General features: G+C 36.2%; 1 protein-coding gene across 1 annotated transcript in view; it reads left to right on the plus strand.

Annotated features, from left to right (window-relative positions):
- The first annotated feature begins 20,310 nt into the window (after nt 1–20,310).
- Nucleotides 20,311–21,662, plus strand: part of LOC115210970 (tumor protein p53-inducible nuclear protein 1) — a 28,239-nt gene continuing 26,887 nt past the window's right edge. The window contains exon 1 of the mRNA XM_029779796.2: nt 20,311–20,466. The gene's annotated coding sequence lies outside the window, so the exon portion shown is untranslated. The remainder of the gene's footprint in view (nt 20,467–21,662) is intronic.

Genomic DNA, 21,662 nt, shown 5'->3' on the forward strand with positions numbered 1-21,662 from the left:
GCAGACTCTTGTGAATTGCAAAGTCCTTTGTGGGTGAAGAATATACAACCAAATATAAGTTTGTGGTTTGTGACTTCAGAGCTTGAAGGACCCACAGACAAAACCCAGTCTCTAAAAAAAGATATGGAAGCTTCAAAATCCAGCACAGTCCAAAATTTCAAGATATTCTAATTGAAGCATTTGACAAAAAGAAATATAGAAGGCGACTGGAAACTCTTATGGGACAACCTATTGAGGGCCACAGACTAAATTTATGGCTGGTGAAAAGTCCTAACCAAACTGATGGTGATGTGGTGGTGGTTGTGGGACAGTGAGGGAGACTGAGGTAAAAAAAGTGAAAAGAGTGGCAAAAATGGAGGCAACAGAAAATTATACCAGGTAGCCTGAAGAGAAGCTAGGTGTCAGGTTTACACTGCAAAGGAAGAGGATTACCAATGTTCTACAGCATGAAGATCAGATGTGTAAGGTGTCCTGGGTTGTAAAACTGTGTATCAGAGAAAAACGAGACGAAGGTAAGAAATATGTGCAAATGGATAAAGATACACTTGCACTTAGTGATTCTAAAAAGAAAGGGACATGGAATGGAAGTACTACTATAAATGATTACTAAATATGGATGGAGAATGTATGGGAGGAAGAGGGTTTTCCCAACATGAACAAACTAAAGGAACTAGCTATTTTAGTTGACCGCAAAATGAAAGATAAAGCAATTAAAAATATAAAGGCAGGGAAAGCTCCTGGTTCATCACTGAGATGTTTAAAATATCTGGCAGGTAAAATGTATCCTAGTTAATCATGTAAATCAGGTTGTACAGCAAGGGGCCATACACAATGACTGGCGTAGCAACTATCATATACTGGTAACCTCGTTTGTATAGCAGAATATGTAATAGAACTAGAAAAGAAATTCCAGGTGGGGTAGCAAAACCAGGAATCAATGGGTTTTCAAGTTAATGGAGCAGAATCCAAACTTCTAGCAAGCAGGAAAATAGGACTATTGAAGTAAACAGCCCTGCTTGATATGTACAATGCAAACTATAGACACACAAGTGGTACACTGGAATCACAGGAAGCTTAACAGAGAAAGTAGACTTCATATGTGACAGATGTGCCAGAGCAATAAACAGAAGTAAAACGAATTCTCTCAAATGCTCAAGAGATCCCGTAGGAGTATAGGTAGTTTTTTTTTTTTTTTACTTTGTGACCTAATTAGTAGTAAAGGAGTATGTTCTAAAAGTATAGTTACTAGAATATAAACCAGCTAGAGAAAGTTCAGTGAGTTATTGTGACTGTTGGTAACAAAAGGCCTTTCCCTCAGGTGAAATACAGAATGTAAAATGACACTTATGTACAACCAGCAATGCTACATACGAATGAAATGTGAACTGTAAATACAGAGTACATGTAAAGACTAGAAAGAAAAGAAGCGAGTATACTTTGATGGAAGTGCAACATCAATATACATGTATGATAAGATGCAAATGTATTGAGAGAAAAATGAGCATGAGAAGAATCACATGTAGTGTACAAGAGAGATTACACTGATATGAACATGCAATGTAATATGGATGATGGAAAGCTGTATAAAAAAATGTCGATCACTTAAAGCGGATGGAACTTGCTGAAGAAAGAGACCCAGCAAAGCATGTGATGAAATAGTGAGGGCTGATCTCAGGATGTTGAGCCTCATATTGGAGATGACAAGTGACCAAGATGATTAGCATTTAACTGTGCTTAATAAAACTTGTCTGTCACAGTGATAGTGAGGTCATAAAAGCAATATGTTTGTGTCTAATCATGCACTAGGCTCTGCCCTGCACCCAGTCTGTCCCAAACAAGCTTTCCCCACCTCACATCATCTTAACACCCATCTCATTATCACTCCTCTAATAATGGTATTATTCATCTGCTGTAATCATGAATTTATATATATTTCTTTCCCTTTGTACTAGTTGTTTCTTCCCTGCCTGGAACCACTTTCTTTAACATCTATCCCTCATCGTCAATATCATTCCTTCCCCACTTCAATTTTCCACTGATCACCCCTTTCTGTGTCTCCAGTTATCTCGCCCTCTCCACTGAGCTTCATCATAGAACTGCCATATTTCATCTTTAACACTCTCTCATATTTGCTATCATACTCAACACCCTCTCATATTTACTGTCAATGTCTCCCCCACCCACCCATACACACACACACCTTTGCTCCCACTCATTATAGTCACCACTACATGCTACCATCTCTGTCCCTGTACATCTCTCCCCACTCCAACTCTCCCACCTTGCACATTATCATCCTTTTTTTTTATCTATCTACAGGTTTATTATATTGCTGCTCTCCATCCTTCCTGTACTGCCACTTAGTATCACTTCCTTCTTGAGTTATTCCTTTTATCCCCCACCACCATCATCACCACTATATTGTTTTTACCATCATTGACACTTCCATTCTTGTACATCATTCACTACATCAATCTCTACCCCATCTCTAACCATCTGCCATCCACCTCTCACAACTCCTATGAACTTACCACCCACACTTTCCTATACTCAGTCCATATTCTTTCATATATTCACTTTCTTGTACCTTGAGAGTATGCTTTCACCTCATAAATACCTTTATCTTCTTTCCAACTTCTACCCACTCTTATATAATAGTCAAGTGGGGTAGTCATGTATTTCTTCTATGGCGAGAGACCTGTGCCTGTCTATCTATCATACTTTAGTCTCTCAACACCTTGAATAATGTCACCTCTACTACAACCCTATGAAATTGAGTGGCTTCTTTTCCTTTGCCTTGTGAGTTACTTTGTGACCTCATTAATGTTGGGAGTCACAAAAAACGCACCTAGTACACATGGTGAAATGGTTGGCATAAAGAAGGGCATCCTGCCATAGAAGCTATGCCAAAACAGACACTGAAGTTTGATGTAGCCTTCTGAGTTGTTGGATCCTGTGAAACTCTCCAACCTATCCCAGTATGGGAGACGGATGTTGAATGATGATAATGTGTATGCATATGTATATATGAGATGATATCAAAAGGTTCCCGGACTAGTTATGTTTAATAAAATAACTTATTTACCTAACTTTTAACACCATCTCCTTTGAAATAGCCACATTGCACAGCAATATATTGACACCAGCGCTCCTGCCACTTTTGGAATCCTGCCTGGAAGTTATTTTTTGTAAGTGAGTCGAAGGCCTTCTGCAATTCACTCTGGATCTCAACAATGGTGTTAAAACAGTGACCTTTGGGCTGCATTTTCATCTTGTGGAAGAGATGGAAGTCTGCAGGTGCTAAATTTAGCATTTAGGGTGGGTCTAGAAGTGATACAATGTTGTTTTTTGGTGAGAAACTCATGAGTGGGGAGAGCCTAATAAAGAGTCCAGTTCTTTGAGCTCCACACATCCAGTTGCTTTCACTGAATGTCCTCCCTCAAACACTTCAAAACGTCGCAGAACTCTCGACTCATGTTCTGGCCCTGGAGGGTGAATTCTCGATGCACAATACCACATTTCTTGGGGTGACACCTGTGGCAGGTCTTCCAGATTGATCATCATCTTCCAGGGACATTTTCCCACTTTTGAAGTGCCTATGCCACTCAAAACACTGTGTACAATGCATTGCCTCATCACCATAGGCTTGCTGAATCATGACGCAAAATTTCATGTTGGTTCTTTGTTCCTGTTCATGACAAAATCACAGGCTATATCATACACGTAATCACAAATTTCACAACTTGCAAAGTAAACAGTGATGTCATTCAGCACACTACCACATGAAGGTCACTACTAACTCTTACTGCGCATGCAACCATGTGCTATCATCAGTTGGTGCTCTACAGAACTAGTCCGGGAACATTTTCTTGCCACCTAGCATACAGCTCTCCACCGGGCCCACCTTGCTGTCCGCCACCACCGTATGTCTACCCTTCAGGGCTCCTCTCTCTTCAGCAATCATAGTACACACTCTTCAAAATTACCTCTATTGCCAACCAACACCTCCTCTTAACCTTTGCATCATGACCTACCCTTACACCTTCAGAATTCCCTCTAGCTTCATTTTTCCCTTGCTGTACACACATTTTCTGCCACCTCTCTGCTGCCTCCCTGTGATGCTTTCGCAGCATTCATATATTGCTACTCCCCATCTTCCTACTGGGATGGTACCCTCTAGCATCTACTTCTCTCCCAGCCCTCTCATCATTCTTTCTGTCTCAACCCCACCACACATTACCTCGTCTTTCTCCTTCTCATCTAGCTCCATGACTTTGCACACCTCTCTTTCCTAGACACAACGCACTTTTCAAATCCTATTCTTTTGTAACATTCTTACATCACATTCATTACTACTTTAGAAATAGTAAGAAATAAGAATGTCTTATGTATTTAATTCCTGAAAGTTTGGATTCCATCGTCAGTGTAGGTAAATTATCCCAAAGAATACCTACATTAATGCACCTTTAAATTGCTTCTTTTTTTTTTACATCATTATTTTATCAAGTCTGCATGAATGTGATGGTTACTAAATCAACCATTAAATACCCAACCTTGTTTCCAAGCAAGACAATAATCTCCCACTCTAACAATCAACCCGGACACGTTACATGTTGGAAACTGGAAGCAATCAGTACCAGCTGAATGAGTCTTTACTTGTTTACGAGGATCGCGCCTGGACATGCTTTCGTAGTGGACTGCAAGCAAATAACACCGTCAGAAAACCATTATTTACAAACTGACGAACGCGAGGGAAATACGAATTGGCACAAACGCACGTGAATATATACAGGCTTTTGTCTATCAAATCCACTCACAAGACTGTGGCCAGGAACTATATTAGAAGACACTTATCAAACGGTACTATGCCAAGGGTGGACCCGGGGCGGGGTGCTGAGGCGTACGTGCCCGCCTCAAGAAAAAAAGTGAGCCCTTCTAAATAATGTTATTACTCCCTTTCTTCTGAAATTGTATTCTCTTCTGGGCATTCTTTCGATATAACTCGTCAAGATCAAAACACTTCATTTTAGGTATTTCCGTGGAAGCAAATGACACAGTTCGATTCTGTTTTCTGCTTCGAAATGTGTGTATCTTACATACACACATGAAACAGGTAAGAAGAAATATGCAAGGCTTTTTTCCTTCAAGTTTAGAATGAGACATTGCTGGCATAATTTCGTTACATCTATACTCCACAACCCATGGAAATACCCGAAGTGAAATGTCTCGACCTTGTTGAGCTATATCGAAGGAATGCTCCGCTTCTGATCTTGTACCCTTCCTTCGAAAAATTCCTGGAACCGCGATGTATGCAGTGGGACTAAACCTGAAACTATGTGGTTGGGAAGCGAACGGCTTTGCTTGTGCCTATTTGTTTATTTCTTTAGAGAACTTCATAAAAGTAAAAGTATTTACCATCAGAATTTTTCGAGACCCTAAAGTGAAGGCTTTCCTATAATTTGAAACTATAGCAGGGAATGGAAAATAGTGGTTAGTAAAGTGTCTGCTAGAGACTTTAACGTACTCAGTGTAATATTTCCAGTATTTAAGTTAGATCGCCCAAACATTTTGACTACATTTACAATCAGCGTGACCAAAGCATTATTAATTAGCCAAGTGTATCGAATGTTTATAAAAGAGAGAACGATTAACAGCATGTACACGATACACATTTCAGCAAAATTATAGCCATCTTCAGCACTTTGCTCCGGATGACATAAGGATATAAAGCTCAATGAAGACTACACATCATGCAGACGGAAGCCTATGAAGGTGTACTAAGCACAAGGAAAACTATATTTTGGGAAGTCATCGATGTGGTGTATTATTGCTGGTATGACATGTCGAGCGTAATAGTTATAGAATTTCTGAACTAACTGTAAGAATTTCTGCCACAGTAATTCTTCCAGCATTTTATTCATATCTCAGTTCTGATCTGTGCTGTCGGTATTACCGTTGAAATGAAAACGTGAACAATTATTTAACGATACGCTTATCTATGCAATAGTTAAAATAAACTTTACTCCACTCTAAAGATACTCATATTTTAAAATTTTCATTTCATTATATTCTCATCTCCCTTACTCCTTGTAATCTGGAAGATCTGAAATACAAACGACAGACTGGACAACTGCACGAGTGGCCGTTGTTTTCAGCTGGCCTCTGCTATCAGGTTCCTTTTTATTAAGAGAGCACGAATCACGGTTTATGAACACACATGTAAAGAGAAATATTCTCCGAAGAAGAAATACAACAGCGATCAGTACATTGAGGTTCGAATCTGCCAGAATGTATCAAGAATGAATAGATACGTTATTGTTAGTTTATTGATTCTCGCTGTTTTGTGTGCACCTTATTAATTAAATAACGTTTTTATTCATATAATAATTTTTTCTTCTTAACCTTGGTGCAGTACAAGTTTTAAAACCACCTTAAATTTATTAAACACAGCAATTTGTCAACCCCTCTTTTTCAATTCTCACAGCCACTCTCCCTTTTAAACCTTAGCAGAAACGTTGTCCTTGAGCAGACTATAACAATGGTGTCCCCTTCGACCGTCCTTTGCCTGACAAGACATAAGTACTGGTTGTGAAATAAGAGATTAAAACTTTAGTTTTCTTTCACACCAGTTTAACGTGCTTTTATTTAAATTTTTATTTAATGTAATTATTTAACACTAAATACCTGTAATATAAATTATTATCTTAGGCAATCTTTCGGATTGCGTAAGTTCTGTGACACCCTCTTTTCTTGGTGCCCTCTTTGTTTTCAAGACAAAGTAAGGTTTAATCCGGCCTTGTTCACAGTAGTATAACGATTTTTTGTTTTCGATCTCATTCAACTTACGTCAGAGCTTGTTGATATAAATGTTCCTCCAATATTACTTGTGTTGACATCTATTAATTATTTAACCATAGAAATAAATCTTTGGTAAATTTTGGGAAGTACACCCCCACCCGTTTCACTAAGAAAAAAAATAATAACCTCGGATTTTTGCGTGGAATCAAGTACCTTGACTTCCTAATGTGCCGCAAACCCCTTGTTTTTGTTCGAAATAAGATGGGGTCGACCCCTCCCCCCATCCTGGAATCATTGGAAATTTTGGTGGGTAATGTTGACATTATTACCCGGAAACAAAATCGCAACAAAAAAAAAATAGTGCAACGGGTGTAAAAAAAAAAGGTGTAGGAAACGAATATGAAAACAACCTTAATTTATACGGCAATAAGAAAATGGAAGGGATCAAGAGGTGGTATGCATTAACTTTTAGACATTATATTATGTCTATTTATTTATTAAAAAAAAAAACTATATATACACGTATAACATTATGCTTTACATATATAAATATACCAGTAATTATTAAAACATACCCTACTTTCTATGTTCTACATTATATATGTTAATAATTACTGGTATTTTTATATATGTAAAGCTTAATATGCTGTATGTATATTGTTATAATTGTTTTTGTTTTTTTTAATAAATAATGTCTAAAAGTTGATGCCGTAAGGATTCGAACCCGTCAAAGGGATGTTTAGCATCTAAGTTCCTGAGGAAAAGCCTAATTTGTGATTTTAAAAGCATTAAATTTTCCTCAAAATTTCGAGGGAAAAACTCGGATCTTGTGAATTTTCCGAAGTCCTCTCCCCCACCCTCTCGGAAAAGTTTTTCCCTACAAATTTCTTTATAATCGTAATCTATACCGTTTCAAAGATATTTATATAAAATTTCATTTGGAAAAATAAAACATTTTCCGAAAAGAGAGAAAAACATCGGATCTTGTGAATTTTCCGAAGGCCTCTGGATCTTTTCGGTTTGAACGGCAGTTTTTTTCTAGCGATGTCATATGAAATTGTCACCCATAATTATGACCCTAGAATCGATCTATTGCATTTCAATCTCTTTTAGGGTTAGGGTGGGGGAAGGGTAACTTTTTTCTTCACAAATGTAAATAAACTCGGGCCGACCAAAGCCTTGTGAGTGGATTTGGTAGACGGAAACTGAAAGAAGCCCGTCGTATATATGCATATATATGTGTGTTTGTGTCCCCCTAGCATTGCTTGACAACCGATGCTGGTGTGTTTATGTCCCCGTTACTTAGCGGTTCGGCAAAAGAGACCGATAGAATAAGTACTGGGCTTACAAAAGAATAAGTCCCGGGGTCGAGTTGCTCGATTAAAGGCGGTGCTCCAGCATGGCCGCAGTCAAATGACTGAAACAAGTAAAAGAGTAAACCCAATCTGTTTCTTAAACGAGGGACATATTCATACGGCACAGAATGCTTTTTAACTCAATAGACGTCACTGATTGGTTGAAATTGCAGAAATTGAAGAAAAAAAAACAACAAATATCTTACAAACTATAGAATTTTCTCAATAAAGTCAAGAGAAAAAGATGTTTTATAAACAAACACATTCTAGCAGTATATGAAGTTTAAAATTTTTTAGTTACATAGAAATTATGTTAAAAACTGCCGTTCAAACCGAAAAGATCCAGGCCTCTTCCCACCGTGCATTGCTTTCTGGGGATTTTTGTTTTCATACTTGTTTCCTACACCTTTTTTTTTTACACCCATTGTAGTATTTTTTCTTTTCCAATTTCGTTTCCGGATAATAATGTCAATATTAATCATTTTTTCAATTTTTTTTTTTTTTTTTCATTGAATGAATTACAATGACCCCCTAATATGCCACAAAACACTATTTTTTGTCCGGAAAACGGGGGTTGGGTGGGTGGGAACCCTTGGAAATACCCCCTTCCCCCCCCCCCACACACACACACATTTTACAGAAATACGTTTTCGAGAAGTGTGGATTACATGGTTTCTTATTAAATAAATATTTACTAGTTGGTACTCTATGAATTAATGTGTTAACATTTATATTGTGTGTATTTTATGCCAAAAATATTTTTCTGAAGTCGTTGAAAATGAAATGTGTGTGTGTATGCATATATACAGGGTTTGGACAAAATAATGGAAACACCAAGCATCATAGCATCATAATTTTGAAATATCTATAAAACCATCAAAAGCTTGTTTATTTTAATATTTTTTTGATTTATTATTAGTGTTGCTTAATATGTTTTGCTAAAGTTGTTGTTTCTTTTCAGATATCATCATCATCATCATCATTTAACGTCCGCTTTCCATGCTAGCATGGGTTGGACGGTTCAATTGGGGTCTGGGGAGCCCGAAGGCTGCACCAGGCCAGTCAGATCTGGCAGTGTTTCTACAGCTGGATGCCCTTCCTAACGCCAACCACTCCGAGAGTGTAGTGGGTGATATTATGTGCCACCGACACAGGTGCCAGACGAAAGGTAATTAAAATTCATTAAAATGATAGATCTATCGGACTTAACCACTATGCTGGCATAGTGGTTAAGAGCACGGGCTACTAACCCCAAGATTCCGAGTTCGATTCCAGGCAGCGACATGAATAATAATAATAATAATAAACAGCATCAAAAAATACCTTAGGAATGAGAACCCAGGTTCAAAATTTCCCCAAAACACCTGATGAAGGCTGGAGGGTATATCAGCTGAAACATTGTGTTAACAACAAACAAGATGAGGACAAATATCCATCAATTGTAAATAATGTACATAATTCCTCATCTCTTAAATATAGAACTGAATTATTTTCAAGTCGTTAATTTTCATAAAAAAAACTTTTATTTATTTATGGATAACTAAATTACAAGTATATAGTCAAATTTTTTGTATTATGTACCATTCAAAACTTTTTATTCTTTATTTACTTTTGTTTTAAAATGAATGAGAAGAGAAAGTCAAAGATGTATGTATATGAAATGGACATGTGTGTATGAAAGAGAGAGAGAAAGAAAGAAGAAGAGAGAGCGAGAGTGAGTGAAGGGGTGTGTTGTCATGCATACATACATACATCAATACATATGCATACATCTTTTTTGTATGTACATGTGCATGTGTGTGAGAGAGAGAGAGAGACCATGTATGTGTAAGTGACACTCTCTCTCTCTCTTACACACACACGCATGTTCATTTTATCTTTCACTTTAAACAAAAGTAAATAAATAAAAACTTTTTACGGAAATTAACGAACAAAACAAGCTGAACTGGATGTCAGTTCTGAGAGCCAAAGTGAAAGATCGCCCCAAAGGAAAACCATTACAAAATTTTTTCAAGTGCATTCAATATATCTCAGCTCCAATGATTTGGCTGCAGTTTCTAGTATGACCTGCTACCCTGTAACTGCTATTTGCGATAAAGGACCAGAAATACCTGTTACATAGTAACAGGGTGTTCAAGAAATAGCAGCCAAATCTTTCCTTTTCCGGGGAAAGGAGCCGTTTACGCATGATTTTGATGTCACATTTGTTGAAAGCATGCAAAATAACCAGGAAAAGAAAAAAAAAAACCATGAAATGAAACTCTGTTCCTGGGTATACATATACATATATATATATACACATATGATGTTGATGATGACATATATATATATATATATATATATATCGACTACATATGTGGAAAATCGGTGTGTGTTTGTTTGTGGCGATGTTAGCTAACTCCTCCTCCATCATTTTATTGATTTTGGTGAAACTTGTCATGTGAGTAGAACTCATGTCTGAAACCTCAAGACATACTTAGATTGTTGAAAAAATCAATAATATGGCCCCTTGGAGGGATCTTTATATCTACCTCATATAACTAATTTTTTTAAACACTCAAGGGAAATAATCCATACCACCTGCACTTACAGTTGTTAGTTTTTAGCGAAGCAATCAATATTTGATTCTCACGATCAGCGGACCTAATTCTGCATTTCACTACTCACAGTTTTCAACTGCCAAACTTTATTATTGCACTTTCTTGATGCATGTACACTTTCAATGCCCATAACTCTAATAATTCTGCATTTTTCCAGTTAAAATTTTTCAATGACAGTACATAAATTTTTTTATTCCAGAACGTATTTAATAAGTGTGTCCCAATACAATGAACTCATACTTTGAATGCTGCTTAAATTTTTTTTTTTAAACGATATGAAGAACTCAGAATGTTTTATTGAATTACATGTGAAATCTAATCATATATTTATAATTTTACTTGTTTCAGTCACTGAACTGCAGCCATGCTAGGGCAGTACCTTGGAGGGCATAGTTGAACAAATCAACCCCAGTATTTATCCTATTGATCATTTTACCAAACCATTAAGTTATGAGTATGCAAGTAGACTAACACTGCTTGTTAAGTGTGGTGGGGGACAAACACAACACAAAGACACACAGACATAGACAGACACACACACATCCACACAACAAGCTTCTTTCAGTTTCTGTCAACCAACTGCACTCACAGGCCTTTGATTGGCCTGGAACTATAGTGGAAAACACTTGGCAAAAGTGAGAATGAACCCTAGACCACATGGTTCGTAAGCAAGCCTCTTACCTACATAGCCATGCCTGCATTTATTACAGATTTTAAAATTCCATGATTCAGGGATTTTCGGGTTTGTGTTTCAGATTTTCTCTTTTAGAAATTAACAAGACTTAGAAATGTCAATAAAACAAGATGTCTAGTCTGTATCTCTCTTTTTAAATGATAGTGATACATATATATATTTAGATCAATGGCTGTTAGAACAACTTCTGATAAAGTTGATTGAAAGCTATTATTGAAATCCAGTTATTTCTTTCAGTTGAAAAACCTACATAGCATTACCTCATTTATTAAAACTGGACTTAATCAGTCAATATCATATTGTTTAGTTGTCCCATTGTTGTTATTCAGCTGTTGATAATCTATTGTTTACTGCAACATTAATGTTTTAAAGCATTTTTAGTATATATCAGTTGTGTTTTTAATGGTGTTGCTGTTTGTTTGCATAGAGCTTTGATCAACTATCGATATCACTGTAGTTACACACACACACATACATATATATGACAGTGCATGGCTGAGTGGTTAGGGTGTTGCACTCACAACCACAAGATTGTGATTTCAATTTCTGGGCCATGCTTTATTTCATCACATTGCTCTAGCCTACTCAGCTGTATATGAATATGGCACTCCACTCAAAGAGAATGTTGACCTGCTATCCTAGCCAGTGGGAGTGGTATCATTTGAAAGCTACCACAATGTGAGGAAGCAGGTTTTGACTAGTGGTGTATAACATCTGAGAGACTGGTTGATACAGTGATATATAAAATAATAAGTGTATATAGATATGTGTGTGCATAAACACACACACACACACACACACACACACACGGAAGCTGACCAACTGATTGAGACAAGCAGGCAGAGAAACTGACTTACTGAGACAGGCAGGCAGGCAGAGAAGCCAACCAACTGAGACAGACAGGCAGATAAACTGAGACAGATTGACAGACTGACTGACCAAGGCAGGCAAGCAGGCAGACTGACCAACCAAGAAAATCAGTCAGATTACATCATCTTACTAGAATACAGGCAGGCAGACTGACCAACCAAGAAAAGCAGTTACATCATCTTATTAGAATACTGTTAACAGTCAAAGGTTAAGTATATAGCATTGGAGAAAAGTTGTATTTGTCTTAGAAAAAAAACAAAAAAAAGATATTGTAATATTTTACAGAAGATTTTTCTAACAGCAGATTAAAACAAAGTTTATAACCAATATTTTGACAGTAGTGATTTTCTTAAGTATTTGACATAAGATACAAGCATTATCATCAATTCCATCATTTAACTCATTAACATTCAGATTATTTTGTTAAACATAATGCTTATTTATTCAGATTGCTTTGAGTTAATCATGCATTATCTCATAGCTTTGAGATTTCGAAGATGGGATTGTTTATTTTTGGACTGACATTGTTGGGTAGATGTGAGAAGCTGGATCTAGTCAGTTTGAACTTAAAACAAGCAGAATATTTTGACTGGATGTGGCTAGTTTAAATGCTAGAGGGTTAATGTCCGCATAAGTCAAATTAAATTTTGTTGAGGCAGATTTTCTACAACCAGATGCCTTCCTTTCAGCAACCCTTACCTGTTTCCAAGCAATCTAATATTCACAAGTCCCATTAGTTAATAATAATAATCCTTTCTACTCTAGGTACAAAGCCTGAAAGTTGGTGTGGGGTGGGTAGTTGAAAACATCAACCCTAGTGCTCAACTTGTATTTAATTTATCAATCCTGAAAAGATGAAAGGCAAAGTCAACTTTAGCAGAATTTGAACTCAAAACATTAAGATGGACAAAATGCTACCAAGCATTTTGCCCAGCATGCTAATGATTCTGTTAGCTTACCACCTTAATAATGATCACTCCCATTGATTTTGATGTATGAGTGTTTGAAGGAGAGGATTTACAGCAAAGAAATTGAGGAAAAGAGAAAATGTGAGACAAAAAAAAGCTTTAAAAATAAAAGAAGCAGCATCTGTTTGCAATGGAATGTAGTTTGAGTCCAGGTATGGATTTTGCTATGAAATCACACTGGGGACACTGATGATTTTGATTTTGCTTGGGATTGGGCAAATGTGTCTGTTGGTGGCAAGATATAATTTTTTTATCGTTCTGTTTCTTCAACTCAGATTGTTTTGATGCATCATGGCACATTTTATGCCATGCAAATTGATCTTGGCAATGACTGCCCAAGATGTCAAGTTAAGCAGTAGAGACTTTAGTAATTACTTCAAATTATCCTTATACCTAAGGATCGGTCTTCCTTTATTGTGGTATTCCTCTACTTGTTGGCCATTCAAAAGAATTTTTGGAATGTTGTCATCTTTTATTTGAACATGTCCTACCCATCTGCACTGAATTCTCAGCAACATGCTTTTGATACTGGAAATTTCTAGCAGAGCTGGGTTGATGGTAGGGGTAGTCCACCCCGGGTGGCACATTTAAAGGGGCAGCACTTTTGAGTCCGCTGTAGGCAATATGTATTTTTTGTGGGGTCCAGGGGTGGCAAACAGAAGGGCTGCCCCAGGCAGAACACACTCTAGCTATGCTAGTGCTGGAGATATTACATTTTTCTAAGATTTTGACATTTGATATCTATTTTGCCATTTTACGATGCAGATATTGCACAGACAGCACATGTGAAAGGTTTCGAGTTTCTTTATGTCTATAGTGGGACATCCATGCTTCTGCCCCATACAAAAGTGTGCTCAAAATACAAGATTTGTCTACACTTACTTTAGTTTTCAGACTGACACTGTAAGAATTGAAAAAGCAAGTGCTCCAATCTGGTCACAGTTCTGTTGGAACATGCTAAGATGGATAGGCATTAGTGCACTACCAAGGCAATGAATGCATTTGCTACTTCCACCCAGCCTTTCAGTAATAGCTTCCTTTCTGCCCATTTCTGAGTGAGTTTGGTCAATCTGACCATGACCTCTTCCCAGTTTCTATCTACCTGAAGATCTGGTCCTAACCAGACTCTGAGTACTTTCACTGGACCCTCCAACCAGTGACAGAAATAGCCACTAGTTAACATGGACTTGTCTCTTCAAGAGGCTAGTTGCAAACCCACTGATTTGTTCTGGTTTATGGGTGCTCTGATACATGTCTGATATTCTTTCAGTACAGTGTCAATCATTCCTATATCAGTAGACTCTGACACCACGACAGTGATATTGTCCACATATGCAGGTACAAGTTTCTTGTGGCCTACTTCCAGCAGAATATACTTCAAATTCTTCAATTTTTGCAGAAAAGATTTTAATGCCAAAACGTATAAAAGTGGGGAGAGGGGATTCAATACTGAAAGGTTTTGAGAGGTGGCCATTTAATTTGACAACTGAGCAGATGCCACTATACATTGTGGTGATCCATTCTCTGAAGACTGGACTGAACCCAACAGCTTTTAGGACAGCCACCGATAGAGATGGGCCATTCTGTCAAATGCTTTGAACAGGTCCAAATTGATCAGTACCCCTCCAATGCCAGATCTATTTCCAACCCGTACTATAATGTATTGCATGAGGTGGAGGTTGACATGGATAAACCTACTAGGTATCTCACAGGTTTGTGCATCCCCAGTTACACTACTGATAACATCAAAACAAAAAGATCATATAGGCATATTCTACAAAAGGTCTCAGAAAATGATAGCGCATACTCCAGAATATGCCAATACAGAAAGAGAGAGAGATGAAAGCTAATATACCAGATATTATTAACAGGGATCACTAAGAAAAATATGCTTTCTAATCGATGTATCAATCCCAAAAGATGACAATGTATTTCTAAAACAATCAGAGAATCTCTTGAAATGCAAAGATTTAGAAATAGAGATTAACAGAATATGGAGCCTGAAAACTAAGTCTAAAAACAGAAACAATCCCTATAATAATAGGTACATTAGGTGTGGCTAGAAAACATACAGATAAATGCATAACCAAAACACCAGGTCTTAAGAAAATATATAACATACAGAAAATAGCACTACTAGGTATTGCACACATCCTACGTAAAGCACTTTCAACATAGTGAAAATAACACTACCAAAATAAACCGAAGCACACCTACTTTCACTGCTTGGTAGGATAGTGAAAGCCTGTGATAAAAGTAAGACTACTAAATAATAGACTCCAGTGCTCTACAAGTACAAAATTTATTGACCTCAAGAGGATGAAAGGCAAAATCTATCTCAGCAGAATCTGAACTCAGAACGAAATGCTGTTAAGCATTTTGTCTGGGGTGCTAATGATCCTGCTAGCTCACTGCTATAATAATAGTAATCCTTTATACTATAGGCACAAGACCTGAAATTTCAGATGAGGTGGTCAGCTGTTACTTAATTTATAGATCCTGAAAGGATGAAAGGCAAAGTTGACCCCAGAGGCATTTTAACTCAGAGCGTAGATAAGGTGTCTTGGGGAAATTTTGAACCTGGGTTCTCATTCCTAAGGTATTTTTCAATGTTATTATTATATTATTATTACCATTATTATTATTATAATTATTATTATTATTCCTATTGTTCAGGTCACTGCTTGGAATCGAACTCAGAATCTTGGGGTTAAGAGCAAGGGCTATTAACCCCAAGATTCTAAGTTCAATTCCAAGCAGTGACCTGAACAATAGTAATAATAATAATAATAATAACAACAACATCGAAAAATACCTTAGGAATGAGAACCCAAGTTCAAAATTTCCCCAAGACACCCGAAGAAGGCTAGAGAGTATATCAGCCGAAACATTGTGTTAACAACAAACAAGATGAGGACAAATATCCGTCGAATGTAAATAATATAAATAATGTACATAATTCCTCATCTCTTAAATATAGAACTGTATGTATGTGACTGTTGTCACATTTTGTATATCAATGTGTATGTGTGTCCATGAGTGTGTGTATGTTTGTGTGTTTGTTAGGTATATTATTAAATACACACATCTACACTAAAGCTGGGTGCTCCCATTATGTTGCTTAGGAATCTTGACCCATCTCACCTGTGTAATGGAACTTGCTTTATTGTTACCTCCATGAAGACCCATATCCTAGAGGCAACAATCATAACAGGTAGTCACAAAGGAGAAAATGTTCTTATTCTAAAAATTCCTCTCATACATACAAATGTTCCATTTGGAATTTAAGAGGCTTCAGTCAACAAATCTCAGGGTCAATCCCTCAGGGTAGTTGGACTTGATCTCTCTACTACATACTTCTCCCATGGCCAACTCTATGCTGCTTGCTCATGAGTTGGAAGTAGCAACAATTTATTTATTTGGACACCAACAAAAAATTACACAATGAATATTGTTTACCCTGAGGTGCTTCAAGATTGACAGATCTTCAGTTCTAAATTCTATTAGCATTACAATTTGGATTTTTTAAAAATAAAATATAGATATTTTAAAATAATTATGAGAAAAAAATATATCTTCATTTTTATTGTTTGCTAATCTGAATAAGTACAGCAGTAACCTGGGCAATGCTGGGTCATTCAGCTACTAATAATAATAATCCTTTCTACTATAGGCACAAGGCCTGAAATTTTGGAGAAGGGGACGAGTTGATTACATCAACTCCAGTGTTTCACTGGTACTTAATTTATCGACCCTGAAAGGATGAAAGGCAAAGTCGACCTTGGCGGAATTTGTGTGAAGACAGACAAAATGTAGCTAAGCATTTTGACTGGCATGCTAACGATTCTGCCAGCTTGCAGCCTTAATAATAATAACATTTTTTGGTATTATTTGATCCTTGCACCCACACGATTTTCCAAGGATTCCATATCCTGGAAAAATTGGACAATTTTTTTTCCGTTGAATGAATTCCAGTGACCTCCTGATATGCTACAAAACCCTTTTTTGGCTCTGAAAATTTCACCCCCTTCCACTCGATTGTTCTATTCAATCACACAATTTTCACTAAGAAAAACGAAAGAAACACAGATTTTTTGTATGAAATCTAGTACCCTGACTTCCTAATATACTGCAAACCCCTTGTTTTTGTTTGGAAAAAAGGGGTAGGTGGGAAGCCAGCACCTCCATCCCAGAATCATTGGAAATTCTTTTTTTATTGAATGAATTCTGGTGACCTCCTAATATACTACAAAACCCTTTTTGGGGTCCAGAAAGTGGGGTGAGGTGAGGTGGAAACCTCGGAAATCTCACCCTCACCCACATTTTCAAATTTTTTTACTATTTTTCTTTTTACCTATAATTTTAGATAACATTTTGTAGAAGTACGTTTTTAAGAGTGTGTGGATTACATTAGATTGAACATTCAAAGAAGTTTGAAATAAGTTAGTGAAAATGCAGAGGTATTTTGTTTTAATATTATACTTTTACTTCGTTTCACACATCCATGCAAAAACGTGTTTTTTTTTAGATGAATTTATCATTCTTTATCTCTCCACAGACTTCGTTACCACTAACTTCTATGACCTCTGCATTTTCACTAACTTATTTCAAACTTCTTTGAATTTTCAATCTTATGTAATCCACACACTCTTAAAACCTTTGAATTTTCAGTCTAATGTAATCCGCACTCTCTTGAAAACGTATTTCTGCAAAATGTTTATCTAAGATTATGGCTAAAGAAATATATAGCAAAAAATATTTGAAAATGGGGGTAGGGGTGAAATTTCCGAGGGTTCCACCTCACCCCACCCCGTTTTCCGAACCCCAAAAGGGTTTTGTGAAATATTAGGTCACCAGAATTCATTCAATAAAAAAAAAATTTCCAATGATTCTGAGATATGGAGGTGGGGTCCGGTTTTCCCCCACCTTTTTTCCAAACAAAAATAAAGGGTTTGCAGCCTATTAAGAGGTCAGGGTACTTGATTCCATGCAAAAAATCCGAGTTCGTTTTTTTTTTCTTAGTGAAAATCGTCCGAGTGTAAAGATCAATGGGGGTGGAGGGTGAAATTTTCGAGGCTTCCACCGCACCCACCCCGTTTTCCGGACCCGAAAAAGGGTTTTGTAGCATATTAGGAGGTCACCAGAATTCATTAAAAAAAAAAAATTCCAATGAATCCTGGAATTTACGAACAAAAATAAGGGGTTTGCAGCATATTAGGGGGTCAGGGCACTTGATTCCTCGCAAAAAATCCGAGTTTGTTTTTTTTTTCTTAGTGAAAATCGTGCGGGTGAAAGGATAAAAATTTATCTACTTTTTTTCCACTTTGACACAAGGCCTCATGTTTTATTGGGGGTGGAGGTGGAGGTGGACTAGAGATGACTTTATCGATCCTAGTATTTCACTGGTACTTGTATTTTATCGACCACAGTAGTATGAACTGTAAAGTCGATAATAACGAGTCTTAACATTAGCACAAGCCCAATATTGATAAAGCAGCCAATACTATGTGTCCTAATTTCACTGTGGTGTATTTATGTAATTAATTCAATACTTATACATCCAGAGATATATCGTAAAAAGTACATTAAAAAATGGTAATTAATTTTTTACTATTAATATAAATTATTAGAACATTTTTATTGTTTGTATCTTAAGAAATATAACTCTTCGTCCACCTCATACACTCATGTATATGAGTGTGTGCCTATACATACACATTTTTGTTTAACGCATAAATACACATATAAGTCTTTTAGAGACATACATACAAGCATATACGTAGACATATATTGACATGTATATCTGTGTGTATGCTGATAAACATGTATGAATGTATCTAAGCAATAAAACGATTATATAACACACACACTAAATATGAAATATATACTCAAATATGCATTAAAAACATTTGATAAAAAAAATTACTGCAAGATTCCATGGGTATTTAATTTTTTAATTCAACAACTTGACAACTTGCTTTATAAATTAGATTTAAATCGGAGGGGAGAACAACAAAGAATTTCATTGTATTCACTTTTTTCCCCCTTTTCTGTCGATTATTTTTTTTTATCGGTCCAACAGTTTATCAACTGCCGTTCAAAAGAAAAAAAAAAAGAAAACAGAATCTGACGTAAATAAATATTGTCAACCAGTGAATATAAGAATCAATAAACGTCAACCAACGAACTTATCAATCCAAAACAGGAAGAAACATACAAATAGGGGAGGAGTAATTTGCATATTTAGGGGACAGTTTACACATAGAAGGGGGCAATTTGCATACAAGCGCACACAATTACACACTTGGACTATATGTATATTAATTTCATACATAGGCGAACGAAGGACGCTAAAATATAATTGAATCGTCTGTTGGTAAGAACAATAACAGAAACTTTACAAAGCATCTGCCATTCTACAGAACAGCTGCAGCTATTTGCATGCGCGCACACACAGAAGTCTGTGTGCGTGTGATATTTAAATTCAAATATCTTGCATTTGTGTGTATATATATATATATATATATATATATATATATATATATATATATATATATATATCATGAACACACATTCAGTTGTAACTGTTTTACTATAAATTTAGGTATCACTATATATATATATATATATATATATATACATATATATATATATATATATATATATATATATATATATATATATATATATATATATATATATATATATATATATATATAAGGGCCGTTGTGTGTGTGTATAAAATGGGTATTCCCGTATTTAAATAAATATGATGCAATGTTCAACACTATAACATCAATCTGCTCTTCCTCCCCAACTACACCATTATCGCCACGATCACCCGAGTTGTTTTTGTTTTGGTTGCGTTTCTGAAGCACCCCTCTTCCTTCGTTTCTCACATAGGATAATGCCCATATATAGAGCAGAGCTAATTTTAATATTAATAGGTACGGCCGTATAAGGAGACGTGTTGTTAGCATTAACCAATGAGAAGGCTCCATTGTAAAGGTAAACAAATAAGTGTTTGTTATTGTTGTTGTTGTGGTGGCCATCATCGTCTTGGATTGTGTGCCAGTTGTGTGCAGTCTGCCCAGAAAACAAAACAAACGCAAACCCTCTGATCGCTCTTCTTAAATCTAATTTATATAAAATATTCGTTTGTGATCTCAACTTTCTTTAAGGTAAATCAAAATAATTTATTTTCTTTCCAGTCAGTGTTTTTCCAGAAAATATATACGTATATATGTATATATATATTCTGCGTCGATTGTTGATGCTTTTTTTTGTTTGTATTCCATAATGGTGCCCGTTCGCCAGCTCGGTGCTTCTTTTATGCTAGCCTCCTTATAAATGTAATTCCAATTAGTGTCTGATTATGTGGGTTTTCTTATAAATTGTATATACGTGAAATACTTAGGAAAATTTTCCCATTTTTGTTTCATTTACATTCAGACAACCCAAGGTCAGAGAAGTGCGTCCAATTACCTTTTTGTTTTCTTTCTGTGTGTGTGTGTGTTGTATCAAAGTTGACAATCTACTCTGAGTTTCATCCTTAGCTCAGCTTGAAATTCAGAGAAGACTCAACTTCGATAAAATAAATACATTTTTATCCACTCTACTCAGCGTATAGAGTTCTATACCAAACAACGTTTACACTATGTAAAATGCATTATTAATATATTTTACTACTATTATACACACACACATATATGTATGTAAGTATGTATGTATGTTTGTATACACAAAATTAGCATCAGTTTTGCGTTAATAACTAACTGTTCAAGCAATGCGAATCTCCGAGTACAAACGCTGAGTAATAAGTATCTTCCTTTTTCTTTTGTTTGTAAACTGTATATACATGTATATATAAAGACGGTGAGAAATTTGTGTATATGTATGTATATATGTACACACACACATAAATACGCACGCACACATACACACAATCGCACACACAAACGCGCGCGCGCGCAAGCGTATACATTTGACAACCAGAATTAAGAGGTCGGGTGGAAGGTACCAATTTAATTAGCATATAACTATATATTTTTCAAATTGCTCAGTAATTAGAAGGGTGAGTGTGATGAGATAGAAAAAATAAAATATTCAAAAATTAAATTATTATAAAACAATTTTAAGAGCAGTACGTCTTTTTTTTTCTTTTTTTCCTTTCTAGAGGTTAATATTGAAGTTGCTAGTTGGTGGTCTATCAGCTGATTTCTCCAGCTGATAGACACCAACTACCTGCTAAGTGTTTCGTTGTGAGGAAGGTACACAGCAAAAGATAACTTCAACAAATTGGATCATATAAATAACTGAATTATTGAATATTTTTCCCATCCAACAACCATTTCAAATTCACAATTACGTTCTAAGA

The sequence above is a fragment of the Octopus sinensis genome, linkage group LG4, assembly GCF_006345805.1.
Source record: "Octopus sinensis linkage group LG4, ASM634580v1, whole genome shotgun sequence".
Classification (NCBI taxonomy): Eukaryota; Metazoa; Mollusca; class Cephalopoda; order Octopoda; family Octopodidae; genus Octopus; species Octopus sinensis.